Source organism: Rhinatrema bivittatum, chromosome 13 (assembly GCF_901001135.1).
Source record: "Rhinatrema bivittatum chromosome 13, aRhiBiv1.1, whole genome shotgun sequence".
In the NCBI taxonomy this organism is placed as follows: Eukaryota; Metazoa; Chordata; class Amphibia; order Gymnophiona; family Rhinatrematidae; genus Rhinatrema; species Rhinatrema bivittatum.
In genome coordinates, this window is record NC_042627.1 from 18,950,148 (window position 1) to 18,963,434 (window position 13,287).

The window sequence follows — 13,287 nt, forward strand, 5'->3', positions numbered from 1 at the left end:
ATTATCCTCACTGTGTGGCTAATAAAGGTTTTTATTATGTAGCTAATTGAAGGCAAGCAGCTTTAATGAGAGGTATTGATTTCAGGGTGGTTTTTCTTGCTTTCACGATTTTATTTCAGCCTTCATTGTGTGGCATCCTGCAGCCCCGGCTGATTTCCAGCAGTTTCGGGCTGCGCCTTGGGAGCGCACCGCATTCTGGGCCAGAGGCTGATCCTTTCATTTCGGTTTTACAGTCAAGAATTGTGCTCGCCCTGTTGCGATCCCCCCTGCTGCTGCGCTGCAGGAGGTCTCTTACCTTCCTCCAGAGGCCGCTCTGAAGCCAGGGCCTCGCCTGCGCATCATCCAGGACTTGCTCCAGGGCCTGAGAGGCCTAGCTGCTCCTGAGGCATGCCGGTGGCTTGCAGCCTCAGTGTTTGGACTTCCTGTTGGGCGACGCCCTTCCCTAGGGGCTGGCCCGCAGCTCTCTACCCTAGTTATAGGACCAGCGGTGGGCGGTCCTGGCAAGCTCCTCCCAGGGAGTTGCCTTCTACCTCCAGTATTTAAGGACTTTCTGTTCACTGTGTCTTTGCCTTCGGATTGGGTTACACAGTTGTCTGTGGCCTCTCCCGATCCAGGTCCTCCGTGGCTCCAACTCCTGCTTGTCGTCAGCCTGCCTTGACTCCGGTCCGTGACTCCGACTCCTGTTTGTCTTCAGCCTGCCTTGACTCCGGTCCGTGACTCCGACTCCTGTTTGTCTTCAGCCTGCCTTGACTCCGGTCCGTGACTCCGACTCCTGCTTGTCTTCAGCCTGCCTTGACTCCGGTCCGTGACTCCGACTCCTGCTTGTCTTCGGCCTTTGGATTGTGCATTACAGTTGTCTGTAACCTTGCCGGTCCAGGTCCTCCATGTTTCCTGATGTCTGCCTAGACGTGTTTCCTGATGTCTGCCTTGACGTGTGCCTGTTGTCTGCTCCTGTTCCTGCCAGCCGAAAGGGCTTCGGATGTGAGTATCCCAGCATCGGAGTTCCTGTTCGCCTGGGTCTTCCCCGCGCCCTCCTTCTCAGCGTGGTCCGCGACCAGCCTTCCTAGGCTGTGTAGGGCGCGTCTGGGACAGGGTGGTCCGCGACCCAGTCCCACGGGTGGGCTGAGTAGGGCGCCCTGATGGACAGTGCAATGTTCCCGTCCAGCCTTGTCTTCAGTGTCCGCTTCAGCCCTTGTCCGGATGTCTACCTGTCTCTGCCTTGACCTGGTTCCTGAGCCTTCTGTCCTGTTGGGCCCTGGAGTGGCCAACAGGAGGGATTCGTCCCATGGGCTCTTGAGCTTCTGCCAGCCGAGGGGGCTTCGGATGTGAGTATCCCAGCATCGGAGTTCCCGCTCGCCTGGACCTTTCCTGTGTCTCGCTTCAGCCCTTGTCCTGATGTCTCCGTCTCGCCTCAGCCTGCTTCTGCCCCGTCTGATGTCTTCTGCTAAGGACTCTGTCTGCCCTCGCCTCTGTCCGGCCTGCTGCCCATTGCCGTTCCCTGCGGCAGGTCCGAAAGGGCCGGGAACAGTCGGAGGACCGTTCATTAGTCAACTTCCCCGTGTTGGCTACCATGGGCATGCAGGTCCGGCTGAGGGTCGGACTCCCTGTTTCTGTTCTTGCCTGCCTGGCTCACCTCCCACGGTGTGGCCTTGGGCTCCTCCTGGGGTCCTGCCGTGGCCCAAGGGCTCACCACCCGCCCGAGACGACCGCGCCCGCGCGCGCTCGTAACACGCCCTGTTAGCCCGCTTGGATATGCGGAATTAAGGTTCAACAAACAAGTTGTAGGTGATACCTTTTTGCTGGACCTAACTTTATGCTTCTGTGATGAGCTTTCAAGAGGTCTCCATCTCTGATTGGTTTTACAGGGAACGTTTTCTGATCGTGAACTCTGTCATATGAAATCCCAGTGCAGTGAAATGCTTCTGTTTATTTTTACTTAATTTAAGATGGTGGGGCTCTTCTCCATCTATATAGTCATTTGAGAAAAAAAAGATCACTGACCCATAGCTTTTAAATGCATTTTTCTTCCTCTGTAAGTAGAATACAAAGGGCTTACCTTATTGTGGTTATGCACAAATTGGCCATCAGATCTTAAAGTCCTACCCAATTTACCAGGCAATTCCAGCAGCCACTGAGAGAATTTCTTATCAAGAAAAATCTGTGATCCAAATGTACTATAGTACTTCCAGTGAGGGTAATTTTCAGTGCCATTCTGTGGGTAAAACAGTGCTCTTCCCATACAAATGGGCATTTTGAAAATTGCCCCAGCCAATCTGAGGAGCAGAAAACCTGACTGAGGGATCATACTGGGGCCTTTCTACATGGCAGTACACAGTACTTATTACCTGAGCCACCGGGCTGTCCATTCACTGGCACGCTTATGTTTTTTATGGTTGGACCCAAATGCACAATTTTGATGTATTTGGAACTTCTTTTGTACACAAAACATTTTTCACTTTTTCAAATAAAAAAGCTATTAAAATGTAGACTGTTGGATTATTCAGAGCTATGAATGCAAACAAATAATCTCATTAGATGCATTGTCATAATCAAAGCATGTATGAATGAGCCCTTGCACACTTGTATATTATGTTAAATATGTGAATCCTGTGATGTCCTTCCTTTATCTCAGCTGATCACAAGACTGCCTTTGAGAAACTAGAGATCCCTGTCTTCTTTTTCCATTCTGGGATTCTTCTCTCTCATCGAAAAACTTACAAACGGACCGATACAGTGCAGTGCACTCCAGCGGAGTGCACTGTTAACCCGTGTTTGGACGCGTGTTTTCGACGCACTAGCTTTACCCCTTTTCTGCTTTTCTGTACACCCTCCGACTTAATATCATAGCGATATTAAGTCGGAGGTCTCAAAAGTAAAAACTATTTAAAAATTTTAAAAAAAATTTTAAATTGGCCTGTGGGTCGGAAGACGGACGCTCAATTATGCCGGTGTCCGTTTTCCGAACCTGTGGCTGTCAGCGGGCTCGAGAACCGACGCCGGTAAAATCGAGCGTCAGCTGTCAAATCCGCTGACAGCCTCCGCTCCTGTCAAAAAAGAGGCACTAGGGACGCACTAGTATCCCTAGCGCCTCTTTAAACCACGGGCCCTCATTTGCATACTAAATCGCGAGCAGAGGAGAGCAGGCGCTTGCCCATTCTACCGCGTTTCTTTCTGTATCGGCCTGAAAGCAAGTCAAATTCCCTAAGAAGGTAATTTTAAAAGGAGTTACGCATGTAAATGTCACATACTATCATAGCAATTTTCAAAAGCCCATTTACACATGTAAAGTGCACTTACATGAGCAAATTCTGTATACAATTCAATGGCATATATTGTAGCAATTTTAAAAAGCCCACTTATATAGGTAAAATGCATTTACATGTGTAAAACCCAATTTTAAGTGTGTAAATGCTTTTCAAAAACAGGCCCTTAGTGCGTGTTAGGAGGCTCTCCTTATATTTACTGTTCCATGTTCCACTCTGGAAATTTTTCACAGATGGGAAGGGAATATGTTAATAGTACAGGCTTGAATTCAGCTGCTTGAGAATATGCTAAAATATCAGAGCGGGCTGTCATAAGAGATGTGCGTCACAACCATGATGTGTTCGTAAGCCGGACCTGTACCAGACAGTAGGGCTGTGCATTCATTCACTACGAATTGGTAATCCACAACGTATAGGGCCATATTCGTTGTATTCGTGGTGAAGGAAAACGTATTGCAATTCCCCACGAATACAACGAATCTTCGCCGAATTATTCGGCCGCCTAAAGGAGCGAATTTAAACAAACCCCCCACCCTCCTGACCCTCCCAAGACTTACCAAATCTCCCTGGTGGTCCAGCAGGGGGTCCGGGAGCCTTCTCCTGCACTCAACCCTCGGCTGCCGGTATTCAAAATGGCGCCAATAGCCTTTGACCTACTATGTCACAGGTGCTACCGGTGCCATTGGTCAGCCCCTGTCACATGGTAGGAGCACAAGATGGCGCCAGCCATCCATTGCTCCTGATGTACAAGCTTTGATTGCTTTGATGTACAAACATACAAAAAGATGGTCCCTGCTCAATAGAGCTTATAATTAGTAAGACAAACATACAGGACAAGAGACTTGGGGAATAAAGCAAGACTGTTTAAAAAGAAAAGAGGGACACATGATTGGGACACATGATGCAGTGGTGGAGTAGGTCGTGTGCCCGCCTAACTCCAGACCCTCACCTCCCGATTTTTTTTTTTGAGCAGTTCCAGTGCAGTGATTTCCACAGATTCTCTTGGGACATCATCTTACAGTAGCAGCGAGCAACTGGTGGGGTTTTCAGCTTACCTGCTGTTTTATGTGGCCTCATAACCCCAGCGCCGTGAGAGAGACAGGCTGAAACCAGCAGGGATCAAAATGGCGTCTCCTCTTAGCTCTCCCCCAAAGGAAGCTGGAGGCACCGAGGTGGCAGCAGCCATCTTAGCTGCATTGGAATCCAAATTCGACAAGGTCTTTGGGAAAATAGATGAAGTTTTTCGCTGCTGGAGGAAACCGGTTAGCTTCAAGAAGTGCAGACCCGAGTCTTGGACAAGGAAGATCGCGTGCAGGCCTTGGAGGTTGACGTGGCCGAGCTAAAAGCCGATCGGGACTCGCAACTACAAAGGCTGGATGATCTTGAAAATAGATCTCACAGAGTCAATTTTAATTTTATAGGGATCCCAGAGACGGCTGGGAGCTCCACTTTGTTGGAAATGCTGGAAGATTGGCTTCCATGGGCCCCATCTCTGGGTTTGAAGCATGGCAAACTGCTAATAGAAAAGGCACACCGAGTGGGACCACAGCTAAGCACAGATCCCAGTCATGCCCAGTGATCGCAAAACTTTTGAATTCCACCCACAAGATGGACATTTTATAGGCTTATCGCAAACAGCGCAAATTGGAATTCGAGGGGGACACCGTTTTGACTATTCGGCATCAGTAGCTACTAAGCGTAAGGCTTTTGGGCCAATTTGCACCCAGCTGATTCAGAAAAAGATCCCTTTCATGCTTCAATTTCCAGCAAAACTTTGGATCACCTTCATAATGTAGTGACAATTTGTGACACTGTGGAAACTGCTGCGACTTTCCTGCAATCTGCATTGGAGGAACAAACCAGCTGAGGGGACAGTGACTGTTGAGTGGGCAGTCTTGCAACATTTTGTATATATGTATTTGAAATCAAGAGGGTGCTTCTGTGTGTGTTTGTGAGATTGGGAGGGTTCTTCTATGTGTTTGTATGTATGTGAGAGAAGGAGGGTGCTTCTGTGTGAGTGTGAGAGACAGGGAGGGTGCTTCTGTGTGTGTGTGTGTGTGTATGTGAGACAGGAAGGGTGCTTCTGTGTGTGTGTTTGTGTGAGACAGGGAGGGTGTTTCTGTGTGTGTGTGTGAGAGAGAGAGAGGGAGGGTGCTTCTGTGTGTGTGTGTGTGAGAGAGAGGGAGAGTGCTTCTGTGTGTGTGTGTGTGTGAGAGAGAGAGAGAGAGGGAGGGTTCTTCTGTGTGTGTGTGAGAGAGAGAGGGAGGGTGCTTCTGTGTGTGTGTGTGAGAGAGAGGGAGAGTGATTGTGTGTGTGTGTGTGTGTGAGAGAGAGAGAGGGAGAGTGCTTCTGTGTGTGTGTGTGTGAGAGAGAGAGAGGGAGGGTGCTTCTGTGTGTGTCTGTGTGTGAGAGAGGGAGGGTGCTTCTGTGTGTATGTGTGAGAGAGAGAGAGAGAGGGAGGGTGCTTCTGTGTGTGTGTGTGTGAGCATGCTTCTGTCTGTCTGTGTATATGAGAGAGAGATGGAGCATGTTTCCGGCTCTCTGTCGCTGTGAGAGAGAGGAAGTGTGCTTTTGTTTTTATGTGTGTGTGAGAAAAGGAGATTGCTTCTGTCAGGGTGTATGTGAGTGGGTAGGAGGGAGGGAGGAGAAAGTTTGTGCATCCACTCTCTCTTGCTAATGTATGACAATCTTAGGATGACTGAAATTCAAACATTCCCAGGTTTGGAGAGCACAAAATTTGTGTATCATTATTTTTAATTATTGGATGTTATTTGTTGTCTTCCAAACACCAAAAACATATTTCAAAACAGTAAATTAAAAAAAAGTTTTTAATTATTGGATCTTCTCTTTCAGCGATTCTCAACCAGTGTGTTGCCAAGCACCAGCAGGTGTGTCACGGTGCCCGGTGTCCACCTGCCCCAGTTGTGCTTCCCTTCTCCCCAGGGATGGATTGGCCTATTAGGGGATCAATCATCTCTTGGTGGGCCAATGTAGTTGGTAGCAGACTGATGCTGCGTGCCACCGCTGGAGGCCAGGCCAGTGGGGGCTGAAAAGTGGAGTGACGTTGCGTGCCATCACCAGAGGCCAGGCCGGCAGCAGCTGAAGAGTGGAGAGATGCTGTGTGCTACCACCGGAGGCCAGGTTGGCAGTGGCTAAAGAGCGGAGGCCAGGCTTATTGGGCCAAACAATGAGATGAGGCTCCATGTGAGAGAGAAAACTTGCTTGTGTGTGTATGTGAGTGGCAGCTTTGAGTGTGTGTATGTGTGTGAGTGGCAGCTTTATGTGTGTGTGGTAGAATGGGTGCCTGAGTGCATGAGTGAGAGCTTGTGTGTGGTAGAATGGGTGTCTGAGTGCATGAGTGGCAGCTTTGTGTGTGTGTGTGTGTGTGTGTGTGGTAGAATGGGAGCAAGAGCACACTTATGTGTGATTGAGAGCTTGTATGTAAGTAAGAAAGCATGTGTGTGATTGAAAGAGAGACTGGTCAGAGGTGATGTGTTTTTGTGAGAGAGATAGGGACTGCTCAGGGAGGTGACTTGTGTGTGTGTGTGTGAGAGACAGAGACTGCTCAGGGAGGTGACTAGTGTTTGTGTGTGAGAAACAGAGACTGGTCAAGGGAGGTGACTGTGTGTGTGTGTATGAGGAAGAAAGGCTGGCTAGAGAGGTTACTGGTGTGTGTGAGAAAGAGACTGTGTGTGAGTGACTGGTTGTGGGCCCTAAGGAAGACAACTGTGAGGACAGAGTTTCAGCAGCCACTACTATTTCTGGTGTGTGCTATTGGACTGCAAGGGAAAGGAGTAGGAGAGTTGCTGAGAGGGTAAGTAAAGGTGGCTTTTTAAGCTTATTTTTCTTGATTGACTGCCATTTTAATTATTGAGTATTATGTGATGTGTCTACTGTTTTGAAATATTGTATTGATATTTGGACAATTTTTAATAATTTTTATGAGTTTTAATTGTTTGACTTTATTCTGTTCATCAGCTGTTTTGAACATTTATTAATATAGTTTTACAATTATTTCTGTGTGTGGATCTATAGCAGCTTGGCTTGTTCTATTTTCCTAATAGGAAGTGAATTAGTGTTTAGGACCTGATTTAATATTTGTAGTGTTGCCTTTTCATAGATAGGGTTGTTATGTGTTCCATAATGCAGGTGTAACTTTCTGCAGATTAGTTTCTGTGCATTATTGCAGATCCTGGGACTGTGTTAAGTTCTATATTTCTCTTTCCATTTCTCCAGGTTTGCACTGCTGCAGAGTGGCTTTTTTTGGTTTTCAATTCCAGTTTCTGTCTCCATATTTATAATTTGTGGTCTTTCTGTACTTGGTGAATGTCAGTTTTGTGTGTATGCCCGAGGTGAGGTATTTTACTAGCATGTAGGCATTTGTATCAATCTTATTTGTCGTGTTTTCTCAATAGGACATGCATTAGTGGTAAATTACTGTCTTTTCATAAGGAGAGGTATTGTGCCTGCCAGTAAAGGGAGTTTGTTTTGCTTTTACCGAGATGTCTTCAAAACCAGAATATCTTTTTTGTATGGTGAGTTGTATGGGTATTGGGTAATGCCCTAGTTCTGCTTTGCACCCATTGTTTTGGGTCGAGGGGGGGTCCTAAGGATGCAGAATGTATGTTTACATTTAGCCCTGTGACGGTCACATGTTCAGTGTGTCAAACATGTGAGAACCATCTGTTAGGTGTGTCCCGGCCGAAAAAAAGTTGAGAACCAGTGTTCTCTTTGTCAGTTGTTTTGAAATATTCATTATTATATTCAATATTCATTAGTATGGTTTTACTATTGTATTTTCTATTTCTTAGTTTTATTGTTTGATGTTTTATGAGGAATGGTAGTGTTTTTGTTTTTCATATACAGTATTGGCTTGTTGAGGTTTCCAGCTCAGTTTTTGTCTGCACATTTATTTATTTTAGAATAAAAAATGTTCCGGTATGTAAAGTGGTGATTTTTTTTTATTTTTATTAGTTGTTTGATGTGTCTGCTGTTTTAAAATATTTATTGGTGTTAGGTAAATATTTTAAACATTTCCCAATGAGTTTTTATTTATTGGATGCTATAATTATCAGCTGTTTATGGTTTACTAATATATTTTATATTTCTTGATTTTGTTTGATGTTTTATGTGGAATGATTACTGTTTATATATTGTTGCAGTGCATACAGAGTCTGGCTTGATGCAGTTTCCAGTTCAGTTTTTGTCTGCACATTTCTGTTCATACTTTATGATGTCTTTATTCTGTTTTTGATGAGGGCCTGTATCAGACGAAGGTTGATATTTTCCTGCAATCCGCCCTTGAATCTGCTACATTTTTTTTGAAGGAGTTAATAAACATGTGGATAAAGGTGAACTGGTAAATGTAATGGATTTGGATTTTCAGAAGGCTTATGATAAAGTCCCCCATGAGAAGCTTCTAAGAAATTTAAAAAGTCATGGGATAGGAGGCAATACATTTTCCGACTGGAAACTAGCTAGAAGGCAGAAAACAGAGAGTAGGATTAAACTGTCAGTTTTCTCAGTGAAGCAAGGTAAATAGTGGAGTGCCTCATGGATCTGTACTTCGACCTATGCTTTTTAATATATTTATAAATGATATGGAAAGGGGAATGACAAGTGAGGTGATCAGATTTGCATTTGACAAAATTATTGCAAGTAGTTAAATCACAAGTGGATAGTGATAAATTGTAGGAAGAACCTTGTGAGACTGGAAGATTGGGCATACAAATGGCAGATGAAATTTAATGTGGATAAGTTCTACAGCAACATAATCTTGTATAAAAAGCAAAAATTGTTGCAGTTTGGCAGGTATGTGTGTGTGTGTATATATATATATATATGAAAATGTTTAAAAATGCTCCACTTTGGCTGCATCTGAAACAAGTTATCAAATAACATTGTGTGCGTGGACAATGAAAATGCATAAAATTTGCAGCTCAAAATAGAAAAAATGGAACGTTTATGATTTGATTTCATTAAAGATTAGAAAAGAAATGCTAATTTGTGATATTTTTGCAACATATTTTGTGCATCACTGTTTGAAGTAATGTATACGGAAGGCACTTAGCCTTGGATTCTCTTATATTGATGGAGATGTGGCAAGGAGAATATGTCTGAATGTCACACGTGTACATTATTTTAACAGACTTCACTATGTTCTCCAGATTTAAGGTTTTATGAGGTTTATAGCATTAGTAGTTGCCAAGAGAGTTTTGTCCATTTAGGGAGCATGTGAAAGTATTGGAATCTTCTTTTTTACAAGCAAAGATGACTCTCTTATTAGATGCAGTTGAAATGTAGGAAAAGACAAAGACCAGGAATGTGAACAGAAGGACCAGTGAGTGAATTAGGAGAGGTGGAATTATATTCTGGGATACTTCCCTTGTTTTGCAATGCTTCAAAACTTGTCATTTTGGTTGTGATTAGTGCAGAATTAAAAGAAGAAATTGGAGTTAGAAAATAGATCTTGTTGTATATAATAAGATATATTTTCAATAGGGGCCTATGTTGAAAAGTGCATGCACACTTTTTTTAAATGTTTTATTTTTATTTCTCTTTATTTTAGTTCACAGCATTCAACATAAGGGACAATATGCAATGGACTAATCAGAACAGGCACACATTTAAGAGTTTTGTGATGACATTATGTCCAAAGAGAGATATGCGCTTATTTCATAGAGACTCCAAATCTTACTATATTTCTGAATGTCTCCACTGCTAGTACACATTCCAAATTCTGTCATAGGCTTCCAACTTATCTTTAAGGCAAATAATAACTTTTCCATTATTGCTACGTCAGCTATTACATTTATCCAATATCAAATCTGCAGAATAGACTTCTGCACAAATCCAGCCAATATTCTAACATGAAGCACTCACATGCATTTTTTGTTTGAATATTAGCTTGGTATATGGCTAAAAGCACACACAAACAGTGTTGAAAGATGAAGTAAAGTACACATACACATACAATAGTGGCATGTAGGGAGATTTGCTTACAGATATCTGAAATTATTTAGATTTCAGAATATACAACCCAGTCCATTAGAGGCTAGGCGGTCCATATTCAGAGGCTAAATGTCAGCTTTTGAATATTTCCCTGACTTAGCCAGATAACTTAGGGACATTCCAGGGGAGTTTCTGCAGGAGATAGGTCCAGCTAACTTTGATATTCAAAGTTAGCTGGACCTATTTTGAAATGTAGGTGTGTAAATTTCGCCAAAAGCTTTCCCCGTACAAAGTTGCAGGTATAACAGTGTGCAGGTATTTTTTGTGCGATAAACTTTGAAAAGTGCTGTAATTTAGGAGTATAACAAGCTGCAAATGGATGTGGTCTGTTCTAATAATACTTCCATGCCTCTCCCAATTTTCAATAGCCTACATCATTTCCTTTTGAAAATGAGCAGGTGCAAAGTATACATGCTAAAAGTGTCTGAGTGCTTTGCATCTGCTATTTGAGCAGGTGGCCAAGCAGGGGCAAAATAGCATGTGCACTTTTGGAAAACCCAATATATTTCTGTTTTACTCTCCCAGACCTAAATAAAGCTTAGAGACTACACTTTTTGATGCATCTAAAGATATGTGTGTGCTATAGAAGTCACATTTGATACAGCTTAAGCTATGTGTGCTATAGAAGTCACATTTGATGCTACTTAAGATATGCGTGTTACAGCAGTCACATCTGATCCAACTAAAGATATGTGTGCCTTAGTAGTTGTATCTGATGCAGCTAAAGTTATGTGTACTATAGCAGTCACATCTGATCCAACTAAAGATATGTGTGCCTTAGTAGTCGTATCTGATGCAGCTAAAGATATGTGTACTATATCAGTCACATCTGATCCAACTAAAGATATGTGTGCCTTAGTAGTCGTATCTGATGCAGCTAAAGATATGTGTACTATATCAGTCACATCTGATCCAACTAAAGATATGTGTGCCTTAGTAGTCGTATCTGATGCAGCTAAAGATATGTGTACTATAGCAGTCACATCTGATCCAACTAAAGATATGTGTGCCTTAGTAGTCGTATCTGATGCAGCTAAAGATATGTGTACTATATCAGTCACATCTGATCCAACTAAAGATATGTGTGCCTTAGTAGTCGCATCTGATGCAGCTAAAGATATGTGTGCTATAGCAGTCACATCTGATCCAACTAAAGATATGTGTGCCTTAGTAGTCGTATCTGATGCAGCTAAAGATATGTATACTATAGCAGTCACATCTGATCCAACTAAAGATATGTGTGCCTTAGTAGTCGTATCTGATGCAGCTAAAGATATGTATACTATAGCAGTCACATCTGATCCAACTAAAGATATGTGTGCCTTAGTAGTCGTATCTGATGCAGCTAAAGATATGTATACTATAGCAGTCACATCTGATCCAACTAAAGATATGTGTGCCTTAGTAGTCGCATCTGATCCAACTAAAGATATGTGTACTATATCAGTCACATCTGATCCAACTAAAGATATGTGTGCCTTAGTAGTCGCATCTGATGCAGCTAAAGATATGTATACTATAGCAGTCACATCTGATCCAACTAAAGATATGTGTGCCTTAGTAGTCTCATCTGATCCAACTAAAGATATGTGTACTATATCAGTCACATCTGATCCAACTAAAGATATGTGTGCCTTAGTAGTCGTATCTGATGCAGCTAAAGATATGTATACTATAGCAGTCACATCTGATCCAACTAAAGATATGTGTGCCTTAGTAGTCGTATCTGATGCAGCTAAAGATATGTATACTATAGCAGTCACATCTGATCCAACTAAAGATATGTGTGCCTTAGTAGTCGCATCTGATCCAACTAAAGATATGTGTACTATATCAGTCACATCTGATCCAACTAAAGATATGTGTGCCTTAGTAGTCGTATCTGATGCAGCTAAAGATATGTATACTATAGCAGTCACATCTGATCCAACTAAAGATATGTGTGCCTTAGTAGTCGCATCTGATCCAACTAAAGATATGTGTGCTATAGCAGTCACATCTGATCCAACTAAAGATATGTGTGCCTTAGTAGTCGCATCTGATGCAGCTAAAGATATGTGTGCTATAGCAGTCACATCTGATCCAACTAAAGATATGTGTGCCTTAGTAGTCGTATCTGATGCAGCTAAAGATATGTGTACTATATCAGTCACATCTGATCCAACTAAAGATATGTGTGCCTTAGTAGTCGTATCTGATGCAGCTAAAGATATGTGTACTATAGCAGTCGCATTTCAGGAGGACTATTTTCTTCAGGCCGTTTTACCCAAACAAATACCTATTTACCCAGGTAAATTCCTTTGAAAGTTTCCCTTCCCGTTACATTGTTTGTTTAAAAGATGCCATTGTGGCATGACCGGGTTCAGCTGAGTCTATGCTTCTAGTTATTTATTTTATTTATTTGTTTATTTAAGGTTTTTCTATACCGGCATTCATGATAAGATCATATCATGCCGGTTTACATATAACAGGGGGTGCAAAAACTGTTCTTTTAACAAGTGCGAAGGAAGCAAAAGTTACAATAAAACAAGGTTGTAGAACTGGGGGAGGAAGGAGATAAGGATAGTAGCGTAAAATAATTTACAGAGGTAATTTATTTACAATGTGCAGTGAAGTCTCTCAATGGATATTTGACTCCGGAAAGGCTTGCTTAAATAGCCAAGTCTTAAGTTTTTTTTTGAATGTTGGTAAGCAGGGTTCAAGTCTAAGATCCGGTGGTAAGGTATTCCAAAGAGAGGGGCCCGCTGTAGAAAAGGCCCGGTTATGTTGTTAGTTATGTTAGTTATGTTGACTCACTCGGAAATGGAAAAATGTAATACAGATATTTTAAATGTACCATTAAATAGATTGCTGCTTTTCAGATCTTACTCAGGATCTGTTTTATAGTCCAAATACAGCACTCCAGGACTGGGAGACTAGATGGCCCAAAGTAGTTACAGGGCCTATCAGGTGTGCAGTGACTGAAAGTCATCACAATCTGAAAGCCACTGGATGGATTATGTTAAATGAATTG